General features: G+C 31.3%; 1 protein-coding gene and 1 long non-coding RNA gene across 7 annotated transcripts in view; one reads left to right on the forward strand and one right to left on the reverse strand.

Moving 5' to 3' along the window:
- LOC145296054 (uncharacterized) overlaps positions 1–4,111 on the reverse strand; it is a 945,555-nt gene extending 941,444 nt beyond the window's left edge. For 3 of the 6 annotated variants that reach the window (XM_080142118.1, XM_080142120.1, XM_080142114.1), the window contains exon 1: positions 3,857–4,111. The gene's annotated coding sequence lies outside the window, so the exon portion shown is untranslated. The remainder of the gene's footprint in view (positions 1–3,856) is intronic. The other 3 variants (XM_080142115.1, XM_080142117.1, XM_080142116.1) reach the window with 3 other exon arrangements.
- On the forward strand, positions 4,044–12,756 carry LOC145296055 (uncharacterized). Its single transcript, XR_013869949.1, has 2 exons — positions 4,044–4,181; positions 12,068–12,756. It is a non-coding gene; the product is annotated as an uncharacterized LOC145296055 (long non-coding RNA).
- The last annotated feature ends 609 nt before the right edge of the window (positions 12,757–13,365 follow it).

The following is a 13,365-nucleotide window of genomic DNA, read 5'->3' on the forward strand; positions in this document are numbered from 1 at the left end:
AATTGAAAAAAAAATTAGAGCTTGAATTACATTTTCGAGTAGTTATAAGCTTGGAAAGACAGGGGGTCGAATAATTTACGCCTCCCATTTTGAAATGTCTATTAAAAAGTAAATAATTAATTTACTCACCAAAGTGTTATATATCACAAATTGAAGAGAAAAGGTCAATAAATAATATATTCAAATTTAAAACAAAAGAAAGTAGTTTTTTTTTTTTTTTTAGAAATTTACCTGTAAAGTCCAAAGTTTAAAACCTTTAAAAAAAAAAAACGTTGTTTTTTTTTTATTTTTTTTATTTTTTAAATGAAACCTTGGTCCTTGCTTCTTTAATTGAAAAAAAAAAATAGGGCTTGAATTACATTTTTCGAGGAGTTATAAGCTTGGAAAGATGGGGTGGAATTATTCACTATTTTTCACGAAATTTCTGACACACCTAGTGCATTATTACCTAAAAATATACAAATTCATTTTCTTTGGGGTGGGGTGCTCGTTTCAAAACTATATCTACCTTAGTATTTTCTTAGTATTTTCTTTAATTTTCTATTTTTGAGCGATTATCGAGACTCCTAAGACGTGATCCTCTTATGTCGGACATTTTTTGTTCATAAGTAACACTTGACATTACTTCTTTTTTTTTTTTTTTTTAACAAAATAAACTCTCTAAAATAAGGTGAAAGACCAAAAACTTTCAATTCTTGGTAGAAAACGAAAACTTAGAAAAATTAATTAATTTTTTTTTAAAACAACAGTAAACAAGTAAAAAATTTTTTTTTTTTTTTAATATTTTGGGATGTGTTCTCTTTTAAAAATAATATCTACTTCAAGAACGGTCATAAAATGTGTTTCCAAATCGATACCTAGCAAAAGGGGACGAGTTTTCCGGGGTAAGTTTATTTTTTCTGCATGTTTTTTAAAATTATTATTTTAGCTCAGGTATGCATTTATCAGAAAATATTTCGGCCAATATCAAGTTTCTTTTCAACTCCTCAAAAAATTTTTAAATGACGACTTAGATAGGTTTTCGGTGGTGTAGAAAACGAATATCACATTTAAATTTGGGGCAGATAAGTAATTTTCATGACACGAAGAAATTACTTTTTCAAAAAGTGGGGGATCGCTTTCCTTTATAAATCTAACGTAAAATGAGCACCCACTTTCTGGCCACCTAGTAATTTCTCCAAAGCAAATTTAACTGTGATATTTGTTTTCAGCAAAATGGGTGCTCATTTTACGTTAAATTTATAGAGGAAAGTGATCCTCCACTTTTTGAAAAAGTAATTTTAAGTTGTTTATATTTGGGGTTCACATAATGGGCGCCAGATGCCATTTATCTTTTGAAGAACAGGGGCTGATAACTCGTTTCTGTTGCTACTATTTCACTGTTATGCAGAAGTGCCAAATGCTTTTCGGAATAACCCCCCATCCCCTATGTTAAGAACGGCTTTCAGAATAAACACCCTTTGCATTTTGAACAACCAGTGCACATTGACCCAAATGGTAATTCATTCTTACTAAAATAATAATAGGGAAAATACAACAATTCCCATTATAAAAGAAAGTTTGCTTTGTTATTAAGCAAATTGTTGAAAATAAATTTTTAGCCAAAATAAATAAAAATTCGGTCTAAAATATAATTGGGATTTTTTGATTATCATTAAAATTATTATTATTTTATTTATTTATTTTTTTAGATAAACACCGATCGTAATTTCCGACGGCGACCATGTTGAAGTGGGTACTGTACTGTACTGTTTTTTGTTTGTTTATTTGTTTCTTTTTTACATAGTATTTTAAAGTTTAATTAAATTTTGACGATATTTTTGTTTATTAAATCGCTAGGTGAAAATTCAAAACACCCTCCCCTCCCCAAGTTAAGAACGGATTTCTATATAATGTTATTGTTTCAGGCGTGGCAACACATAGATAGATACGTAGTTCAAACATTGCTAAAATCCATACACATTCTTAAGGAGAAAAACAAAAACAATATGACAACTCTCACATGTTTGGAGAGAATAAAAACATTACGTTTTTAGCATCCCAAATTTTCTTGTTCAAAATACATCATATTCTCTAAGATCATTCGATTTGTTGTTTAAAAAGTATATTACAATTCAAGATTTTATAAAGTAAAAAAAAAAAAAAAAATATTCGTAAAGTTTTAACATTCAATGTTTTTTAAAGAGAACTTTTGCCTAACTTTAATTAAAAAAAAATATACATAGCGGGAGATAAAAAGAAGTCAAACAGAAGGTCGATGAGATCCAAACTTGGTAAATAAATAGAAAACAAATTTTATTTGAAAAATAAAGAATCGATATAAAATTAATAATTTGTGTATGTTGACATCTGAAATTGTTAGAATAATCCTAGCGAATAACGTATTTTCGAAAAGATAATTTGCGACGCTGAAAGCGTGACAAACACAAAATTCTCACATGCTTGTTGAAAATATTTTTTTAAACAGATTTCAGTTCTTTTTTTTTTTTTTTTTTAAGAACATTTGAGAAATTATAGTAAATTTTAATTTTACCTACTACAAACTGTGATTACTCAAAATTGCCTGGGAGTCTTCTGACTTTGGTTTTGCTCCCCACCTCTTCTAAACTTTATTTTTTATTAGGATTTAAAGCTAAATTCAATTATTACGGGATCATTTCGTCATTAAATTATTAAAAAAAAAAAAAAATTATAACTGTGTTAATGTTGTTTTGATCTTTATAAAATTATTGGTTCTAAATAGTTTCCAAAACTTTTCCATCATAAATATTTACGAAGAATTTTAAAGCCAGTTTAAAATCACTTTATATTCGACAGTTTAAATGCTCTCAAATTCCTTTCAAGTTTCGAAGATTCAACTTCGGACCAAGATTAAAGTGTAGTATCTGTTCTTCAGATGCTGCAGTGCACTGCTGCTGCAGTCTGCACTTACACTTCAATTTCTTGCTCTCTCTCTCTCTCTCTCTCTCTCTCTCTCTCTCTCTCTCTCTCAGTGGAGGAGAAATCCTTCATGACTGAGACAATTTTTATTTTTGTTCCTTAAAAACAACGCTGGTGTCTAAATCTGTCCCGTGGGGAGGTATTGCAAATAAGAAAATATTTAAAATGGCTGACTTGTTTACAAAGAAACTGAAATGTGCATTTAAGTTCTTAATTATTTTTCCGTTGAAATTTTTTTTCAAGCTTCGTTTATGGTGTGTATTTTTTTGTTTTAATAATTAATCGATTCTTAGTAAAAATGTGTCGCCGATGTCAAATACAAACATGCAAGAAGTGATTGCATAATTTTATTACTAAAAAATAGCAAAGAATCTACATTTGTCATAGGGGTGGGGGTGGGTATTTACCCACTTTTCACTGTAGTGAAGTTCGAAACGAGGTCGGGTTAAAGTGAATGAGAAAATATGCCCCCACCCCACCCTAAAATGAGGGGTGGAGTGATTAAATCGGTCGACATTCCCAGTTATAGACGACAAGCAATAAATCGATTGTTCCACCCTAGTGATAATACCCCAGAGGATGGCTTACTACAACCAAAGAGAAACGCAAGACAAGAACAGATACTACAGTTTGATCGTTGCGAAAAGAGTAATAACTGCGAAACCGTGTGTAACAGCAAAAGATTCTTTATTTTACTCCGCTTTCACTTTTCTCTCGATTTCAAACTTATTTCATAACAAAAAAAATCTCTTCGTTACAAATGCCAACAACTTGGCAATAAAAAAAAAAATGCGCATAAAATTAAACGAGGTTATAAAATCCTCGAAAGAAAGACATGATCGCCGATCGGATAAAAAAAAAAAGTGACACACATGAATAATCCGTTTTTCAACAATAGAAAACGAAATGTACATACCAGAAAGAGTGGCACGCCATGTTGTCGTATAATAATTCGCTCCCAATTTGCATATTACGCAATTCCATCATTTCCAAGTTGTTAGAAAAAGGCAAAACCTGACGGAAAAAAGGAAATGTTTGGCCAACGTGAAACAGTTTTATCAGTGTTTATAATTCTCTTCTTAAAACTGGTTGTAGTAAACTCACTCCACGTTGGTTGAAAAGTGTTGTGTTTATTTTTGTTGTTCTTCTTTTAATTACTTTTATTATTATTATTATTATTATTTTGTATGTGTTATTATTGCTGCTCGATCCCGGGCCATAGGACGAGTGACGTCAAGCAGGTAAGTTGCGTAATTAAGCGAGCACCAGCCTTGGAGGAGGAAGAAAAAGTTGAGTTAAAAATTATTAAACAGTTTGTTTTTGTTTTCCCCACATCCCCGCCTCCAGGCTCTCGAATCAAAATATAGTATCGTTTTGTTTTGCTTCTTTTTTTTTTTTTTTTAAGCAGAGAAGCTTTTCGACTAGGATAATATTTTATTTTTCTCCTACTTCCAAATTGCCCCTTTTTAGAAAGCTGGGTGTGTGTCTTCCTCGTGGAGAAGAAATTAAATTAGGACGACTCACATTTTTATACGACTTTCGAGCTACAATGAAAGTTTAACATCTGTCCTTACTTAAGCGGTAATTAATCCTCTCAGGAATTATCTCCTCCGAAATTATTTGTCGTTTGAGGTGGTTTTATTCGCCCGAGAATACCGACCAGAGATTTTGTCCAAAATCAAAATACTTCTTTTAAGGAGCTGAGTTTTACCCACATTAAATACCGATATTGTAACTTTGCCCTCGTGGGGAAGCAAGTAAACAACCGCCCTCTCTCTATCTCTCTGTCACACACACACACATTAAAAACTGCTATTGAGAGAGAGAGAGAGGGGAGGGGAATAAAACATTTGCTATTTTCTGTGAGTTGGAGATTATTTTTTTTATCGCAAGGAAAAGTTTTCGTTATTGACTTGTGATTTTTAAAAATTCTTAACTCGATAACTTACAAAATATTTATTTTGAAAATTCAATTATTACCAAATTTAAGGTTAATATTTTGAAAAGTAAACTCATTTTTGGTAAATTTGTAGATCAGCATGCCCACCAGCCCCACCACCCACCTCTCGGAAAATTAAATTATACTCTTTTTAGGCGATTATGTGTGAACACCCTGAAAATTTTGGTGGAAAGAACAAAAACAATTTCAGAATGAAACATATGGGTTCAGTTTCGTATATAAATTTAACATGAAAATGATCTTCCATTTCCAAACTAGGATGTTTTAGGTTTACCATTAACCCTAATTTGAATAGCAATGTCGTAAATGCCTAAAAAGTAAAGCCCCCCCCCCAAAAAAAAACCCACAGAATTTCTCGTCCTTAGGAAAAATATTTTGGTTAACTGCCTTAAAACGCTAGAATTGTCCAAAAATGAAGGATAAATTTACGTGAAAATTATATGCGAAACTGATCCCCTACTCTAACTTCTAAAATATTTTTTTGATTTTATTTTATCTGCCCATCAAGCTTTTTTTAGTGTGTTTACACGTAATCACCACAAAAGAGTAGAATCTCATTTTTGTGAGGGAAGGGAGAGGCTGTTAATCAACAATAATATAAAATAAAATAAATATTAAAGATAGTAAGTTATAGCGAGTTTCATAATACACGTGAAACGCCGAAAAAAAAAAAAAGTATTTGTCATTTTTAAAATCCTATTCAAGTTCATAAATTCAGGGAACCATTTTCTAAGGGCAGACACAGAAGCAAACATTTAAACATTTTTTTAGTTGAACATTTTTTTACCAAAAAATGCTAAAATAATGTTTTTAGTTCTGTTTTGTTAAGTGCTTTGTTCAAAAACGTTCTTGACGTGATCAATTTCGTTCCGGTTATTCTCCGTTTATACATGGTCTCCTCTCACCGATTTTATGTCGATTTTGTACTCGATATTTTTAACACTTTTAGAAAACTCGAGTCGATATTAGTCTTTATTACTTTTTTTATTTTTGTAAATGTTTACTTACATCTTAACAATCACCTTTTAAATGACGCCTACTGAAGGTTTTCGGGTATGCTGAAAACGAATATCGCATTTAAAATTTCCGAAAACAACAATGGTCACCAGTGATAACATAAGGAATTACATTGCTTAATATCCGGAAAACTGTTTGGTTGCGAAAAATTTACATACAATATTCGGTTTCAGCATACTCATAAACCTTCAAAAGTCGTCATTTTAAAGTTGATTATTAAGGTAGAAAGTAAATAAAAATTTAACTTTACATTTTCATATTGAATAACCGTGTTAGTGACGATGTCAACACGAAGCATGCAACAAAACCATTCCCTGAAGCAGTGTAACACCAGCAGCAGCAACACCTTGCGGTTTGAGATTTTGAATATCTTTGGTTTATCAGTGCTGATTGGTACTAGCAGTCAAGTTCCCTTCAGGCTTCCCTAATCAGAGGGCATCTCTCAGGAAAGCTGATCACGTGAGAGTTTCTAAAAAGGTTAAACGCATAGCAATTCTCTTCCTTCCTGGCTCTCGGTACTGACAACACACTCACAGGGCTCAACAATTCCCAAACTTCTCTCATGGGGTTCAACAGAACCCATCCAGTTTGTTGGCCCTGAGTTCGATTTTGTCAATCATGGCTACTGATGGGCATTAATTTCAACACAGATGAACTCATTTCCCTTCCAACAGGACTTCCTTTTGGTCTCTGTCCATATACATGGACTCATTCTACAACTGACCCTTTTCTATATTTTTACAAACGAAGATAGTCAATAATGTTACTTTAAACTTTCACTTACTAATACATTTTTTTATGAGGGAGTCACGACTTATTAATTATATTCACTTTTTGTTTTATTTTACTTCAATCAAAGTTCTCAGACCCCAAGGGAATCATCTTTTTGGGGGTAACACTTGATCTCTATTTAAAAAAAAATAATTGAAAATTTTATATCTATATCATTGCTAGATGAAAGATAATGTTTTTAAATTGCAACAAAATGTACATTACATAAAATAAATCCAAAGTAATTTTTTGATTCATACTTTGTAAAATTTATAAAAGTGCACTTTGAAGATAAATAAATTTCAAATTGAATCTTGTACCTTTATTTTAAAGCCTATAGTAAAAACATTTTGTTTAACAATTTTCATGCCTTGGATGAAATGCTTTTCTAACTTGTATCTTATCTTTTTAAGATTATATTTTAAAACTCTCCTTCTCTCTATTTCAGTTTGTATTTCTCCTCACACCACAACTCATTTTTGCAACCCCCTCTTCGTATTATTACAGGTCTGAATATTCTCTCTGTTTCAGTTTGTATTTCTCCTCATACCACAACTCATTTTTTTGCAACTCCTTCTTTGTAATACAGGTCTGAATAATGAGAAAATCTTAATTTTTTTAACAAAACCTTTAAAATAACTTTTTAGATTAAATTTTTTAAAACTTCTTTCAGAATAGAAAATCTTAAAAATTTAATAAGGAACCTATTTCATATAGGTTTCATTAACAAATATTCAGTACATAACGAGAAAAATAGAGATGAAAATTTCAAAAGGACTGTATAAATAGTTGTGGTCAATAGTAGTCCTCGCCAGCAAAAGTCTTTATTATTCTATTATTATTACTATTTAAAACATTTTGTGTCCTGCTCTTTTGCGCGAGGACTAATATATGCATGTGTGTGTCCAAACAAGTTGTTAGTTATTAAATAACATAATATAAAAACAGCTGCTCACTGTTTTCCAGGTTCTTCAACAGCTGACAACAAAGTAAGGCTGTTCCTTGGTACAGGTGGTGGTGGAGGGGATTATTAGGGTACTAGCAGGACCCATGGAAATTCCACAGAATGAAAAATATATTTAATTAACAAACATTTTGATGAAGCTGGTATTTTTCAAGATAGCGCAAAAAATTAGTTTTAGATAAAAAAAAAATACAAATAACATGCAGCAAATATGAGTTTATTAATCTTTATACAAAAATAGTGTCCATTGTATTTTAAATATACAACTGACCCAAATGAGATAAATTAATAAGTACTAATAAATACTCAGAAAGTAATATTGTGGGACATAGTTCAATACAAATAATAAAATCACATTGTAAAAGACGATCTTTAATTTACTCCTTCAGTCCAGCACTTCTTGTCATACAATGTTCTTTTTTTGACGTGTTTCTTTTAAATGTTCTCTTTTTGTACATAACATTTTGCTGACTTATTTCTTCAGTGAACAACCACTGCACATCAAAATTACTACGAGTTTGTTTCTCACACCATTACAACAATGATATTATTATATTGATATTCAAAAACGAGGATACATCAAAGGAAGGTCACTCATATTCTTGTCCAGTATTGCCAGATTGAACTTATTAAAGCCAAATTTCACGAATTTGTCCTTTTTTGAAGCAGTTTGACTTTCAAAAATTGTATTTGGCCATTTTCAAAGCATAATGTACAAATTAACTAAGGAAGTAACAAGCAAAATAATATATAAATAAAAAGAAAAAACTGGATGTGGTTAGTGGGCAAGAGTTCTGTCTTCTGAAATAGGTACTAGATTGGAGTAGGGACAAAATATATATGGAGTGAGCATCTCAAAAGATCTCAAATACTGGAAAAACAAAAAAGAACAGGAGTCAGAATTTATTTGTACCACTAGTCAAGAGATCTTGCTAACTGAATCTGATAAGATCTTAGGTTGGCATACACCGTGTCTAGCAGACAACATGTATTCAAACTTGGTTCATCCAAACACACATACAATGTGTATTCACTTCCTTTTAAATAGTGTAGAGTGCACTCTCCTACTATCACATCTGATTTTGACTTTAAGCTGATGTTTAAAGTGTAAAATCAAATCAGAATCAGAAGGTGGTTCAACTGCACCCCTTATCTCTAAGTGTAAGATGCACACTACTAGTCTAACTATGGCCAGAATCATGAGAAGTTCCTTTTCTCCCTGGACTATGAAGACATCATATTGCAAACTACAGATGATACATTTACAGAGTACCAACTGCAAGCCATCATCTCATTGATATACTTAATAAAGTCTTGCAGTTTACTGCAATTGAGAAAGTGCACAGGCGTTTCTTCTTCAACATCTGTGTAATGCAGGCAAAAATATGTTGACGCTAGTTTTAGCTTTGAAAAGGATTAGCATATCCCGGACAAATTGCCAGATCAGAGAAAACTCTGGCCTCTTCCTCTGACCATCCAAGCCACTCCTAATGGATCTGAAGTGGTCTGCACTACTAGCTCCTGATATAGTGTCTTTCTAGACCATACAAGGTCAATAGACCCCAGCAGTAATCTGAACGCAGCTCAGTATTCGTTGAAGAATTGCAATTGAACTCTTGGTTTATGTCATCTTTCAACCAAGTTATCAAGGATGAGTTGTAGAAAGCTATTGTAAACAGCAGATTCCTTTATCAAGGTTTAGCTCAGAAATGCCAATCTCTTGGCATGTCAATGACTTGATAAATCAGGCATCTTTAAACCTCCCTTGTTCAAACATTAAGTAGAGACCTGTTATCAGACTAGCAGCTTCTTGCCCAGTCACAAACGTGTAAAGAGCTGACATGTCAGAGCTACCAAGTGGTCTGCAAGCAGAGGCGGTACAGCCAATCTGTAAAAGATGAGCAGGAAGACTTGCACTCGCCTCAGGTCCACCTTTAATGAAAAGCCCCCTTTCAAGCTAAATTCTCGCTGACCAGTTCTTTTCAAGCTAGAAAAAAGATTGCATCACATCAACAAATTCTTTAATCAAAAGTCGTCCACTAATTTGTGAAATAAGTTATATAAATTGATCCGTATGAAAATAGTCATGACATTGCATCTGAAAATGGATACTGAAATGCTCAGTTATTGATTGGAAGTTAATGTTCCACAAAAATTTGTAATTTTTTAACAACTTTTTTGTACCTATCCGGCACTGCCCAGGAGTCATTTTATTTATTATTATTTCTGTTTTTTTTTTTAAATTATGCCCCCCTTTTTTTTTTTTTACCAAATTATCAATATTTATTTTTAATAAGATTTTAAATGTTAAATTTAATTATTAGCACGAATTCGGTCATTAAAAAATTTTTGTGAAGATTTTTTCTCCATGATAATAGCATTTAAATTGAAAACGTAAGTTTAAGAAACCACCTCAATGCAGATAAAAGAAAAAATAAACAAACATTTCTTTGTTTAAAGATAAAATTTTAAAGAAGACCACACAGTCTTACTTTTTAACTGACAACATGTCACAAACAAAGAAAAAGAAAAACAAATACTATTTCTATTATGACAGAGGCACTATGCTTGCTGAAAATTTGATTTTTGAACAAATAAAAGTTTGTTTATTTAAAAAAAAAATCTATGTTGAATTGCATTTACAATCTAAACAAAGCTTTCATCACACAGAAAAAAAATGTGCATTTTACCAGTTCCCCTAGACTTGAATTTTAAAATATCACCATTGAAAAAGACGACACGGATTCTTACTTTTCAAGTGACAACATGCGATGAAGAAATAAAAAATACTTGCCAAAAATTAAATCTTTAAACAAATAAATGTTTGTTTATATTTTTTAAATCTGCATTGAATTTGCTTTTCAGTTTAAAAAAACTCCCAAAGATTTTGTCTTTCTTGGTTCATTGATTCTATGATGCTCATCTGACATCAGTAGAATAATAGAAATATCAACTTCTTCATTTGGATGACTAACAGCACAGGTATTGAATAGGAAAAGTAAATAAAATAAAATATTACAAATAAAATAAATGAGTATCAACACAAACCCTATATAATTAATTTTTAATAAAATAATAGATTTTTCACACAAATAAAATTAATTTCCAATTTCTGCAGAATTGCTCATGTTTACAATAGCCCTAATAAGTACATTTGAAAGTCTGACGAAGAAAAGATTTCCGGAAATATTACAATATAGATCTTTCATTTGACCATGCTGATGCAAGAAAACAATATATATATATATAATGGATTGATAGTTGCTATTTCTTCTGAGGAGTTAAGGGCAGAAGGATAGATTCATTGATTGATATAAGAATTAAATGAATGATTTTGCTCTATGAAATAATTGCTGTCAAGAATTGTGAATGTCAACATAAAGGAATAAATTGTAAGATGGTCAACATCTTGAAATTTGGAATATAGACTTTTGTCATTTGTTTGTTATATATATATATTGAGAATAATCAGGTGGATTTAACTGAGACTTTCCAAAGAAGTTATGGAATTTCTAACTATGGAAGACTACTTTTTTTTTTTAGATTCTGCTTACATCAGAAATTTATAGGCAAAATAGATCTTTTTTGTTTTAGGGTGTACATTAAAAATATTAAATTTTGATAAATTTTTTCTGAGATAATTATTTTTAATCAGCAATTTTGATATATCTAAATTGTAACTTTATTCTCTCTTACTTACAAATTAGTCATCAAAAAGCAGAAATGAAAGCAAAACATATTGAATTCAAATAAAAATATAACATTTTGATAAATTATTACAATAATGCAAACAAAAAAATCTGTTGCATTCAATTTTGTAGCTGTCCTTATTATTACTTATTCACTAACGGTTTTCACACGAGTCATCGTCACTGATGCTCCTTGGAATCTGAGTGACAAAAAGTCTCCTCAGATTTCTGTTACTCTCCACTTTTTTCATTAATTGTTCAAATAAATTAATCTTATCGCAACAACGGTTTACCATTTCATACTGATAACAATTTCTCTGGAAATTAGTAAAAATAAAACTCCCAAGATTCTAGTATTCTTTGCAGTTAAGATCTAGTGCTGTCCTTCCTCAGTCTTTCTATCTTCTTGAAACCATTGTTACAAGATACAAAGTCTGAAAATTAAATCGAATCTGAATCATTTTATGAGAGCTTTACTTAAATAATAAATTTTGAAGTACTTTTCATATTTCTGTTTTAGATAGTGGATTAGTTTTTTTTAGTTTTTTTTTTAATTTAATGTATTATGTATTGTTATTCCAAAGTATGCAATTGTTTGCAATTTCAATTTTACAGTTTATTATATATATACAAGATTATATATATATAAGATTGTCACCCTAGAATATTTTCTAGGTATGATTCCATATTCATTTGATGAAAATCAGTTTTCATTTTTTGTTGCAGACCATCCACTAGTTGGCCAGTTGAACGATAGGAGCCTTCTGTCATGTCTGAAAATGACACAATGTTCAACGAGCAAGATCGAAGATGTGTCGCTGTACAACTCATGCTCTCTACCGATCAAAGTTATGACAACAGGACCATTGCCAGCACCTTCAAAATGTATCACTGGATTACCACAAATAACAAGAACGTATCAAGGGTGATAAAAACAAACTTTTCAGCCATGATTTTAGTTTTTGATTTCAAGTGAGAGTCACATCATGCCACATATCTTCAAAGTTGGCTTGACAGTCAACACCAAAGTGTATATGGATGTGCTGAAGAGTGTGGTGATCCCTTGGTGCAGTCCCGGGGTGTGGCAGTAGGACTATGCTGGCCCACAAGTCCAAAGAGACCCAGGCTTGGCTTCAGAAGGAGTGCTACAACATTGTGTCCTTCTCTCATTGCCCCCCCCCCCATCTTAACTTGCTGGACTACTTTGTTCGGTCATACATCAAGAACATCACGAACATAACCTCCAACAACACCAAAGCCAGCCTCATCGTTGCTATCCGCCGAGTATTCACTAAGTTCCTGTCGGCACTTGAAACGGTGATTGAAGCTAAAGACGACTACATTAAATAGATGTCAGCACTACTACATAATCAAGTTACCTGAATTGATTTTTTCAATAAAAGTTTTAAAATAAAGCTGTAGTGATGTTTTCTTATGGGCGACACTTTTATCGTTCCACCCTATATATATATATATATATATATATATATATATATATATATATATATATATATATATATATATATGATAAAAAAAACTTTATTCGGGTGATGATAGTTTAAAAATAGAGTAATTTACATAGGAATGTTTTTGATCATGGTAAAAAAAAAGTTAAGCAATTATACATTAATAGATTTAATGATAAAAAGTGAAATGGTCCATGAACTTAATCTCTGTTTTTGTAATATTCAACTACGATGCAAGATTCTAGAGTGCTTGTATTACGTTTTTTGTATTAAGGTGAAAAATGTTCTTAGCTTCTAAATGAAGCAAAACTAATTTCGTGTGTCGTAACTTACCATCACTCTGTTATGTTTGTATATGTTTTTTTAGAAAAGATCATTGCGTCATAGCTGGATTATATGTAGAAAAACAAGAAAATATTCTATCTAAGGACTATCAAATATTTTGATATGAAAATGCTTTAATTCGATTACGTTAACGTTTTCATGTACATACTGATTTCAGATATGAAAAACCCCGGAGAGAAATAGATGATTTCACATTAAAGATATTATGACAAA

This window comes from Euprymna scolopes, chromosome 16, assembly GCF_053919585.1.
Source record: "Euprymna scolopes isolate OS-2025 chromosome 16, ASM5391958v1, whole genome shotgun sequence".
NCBI classification, from domain to species: domain Eukaryota; kingdom Metazoa; phylum Mollusca; class Cephalopoda; order Sepiida; family Sepiolidae; genus Euprymna; species Euprymna scolopes.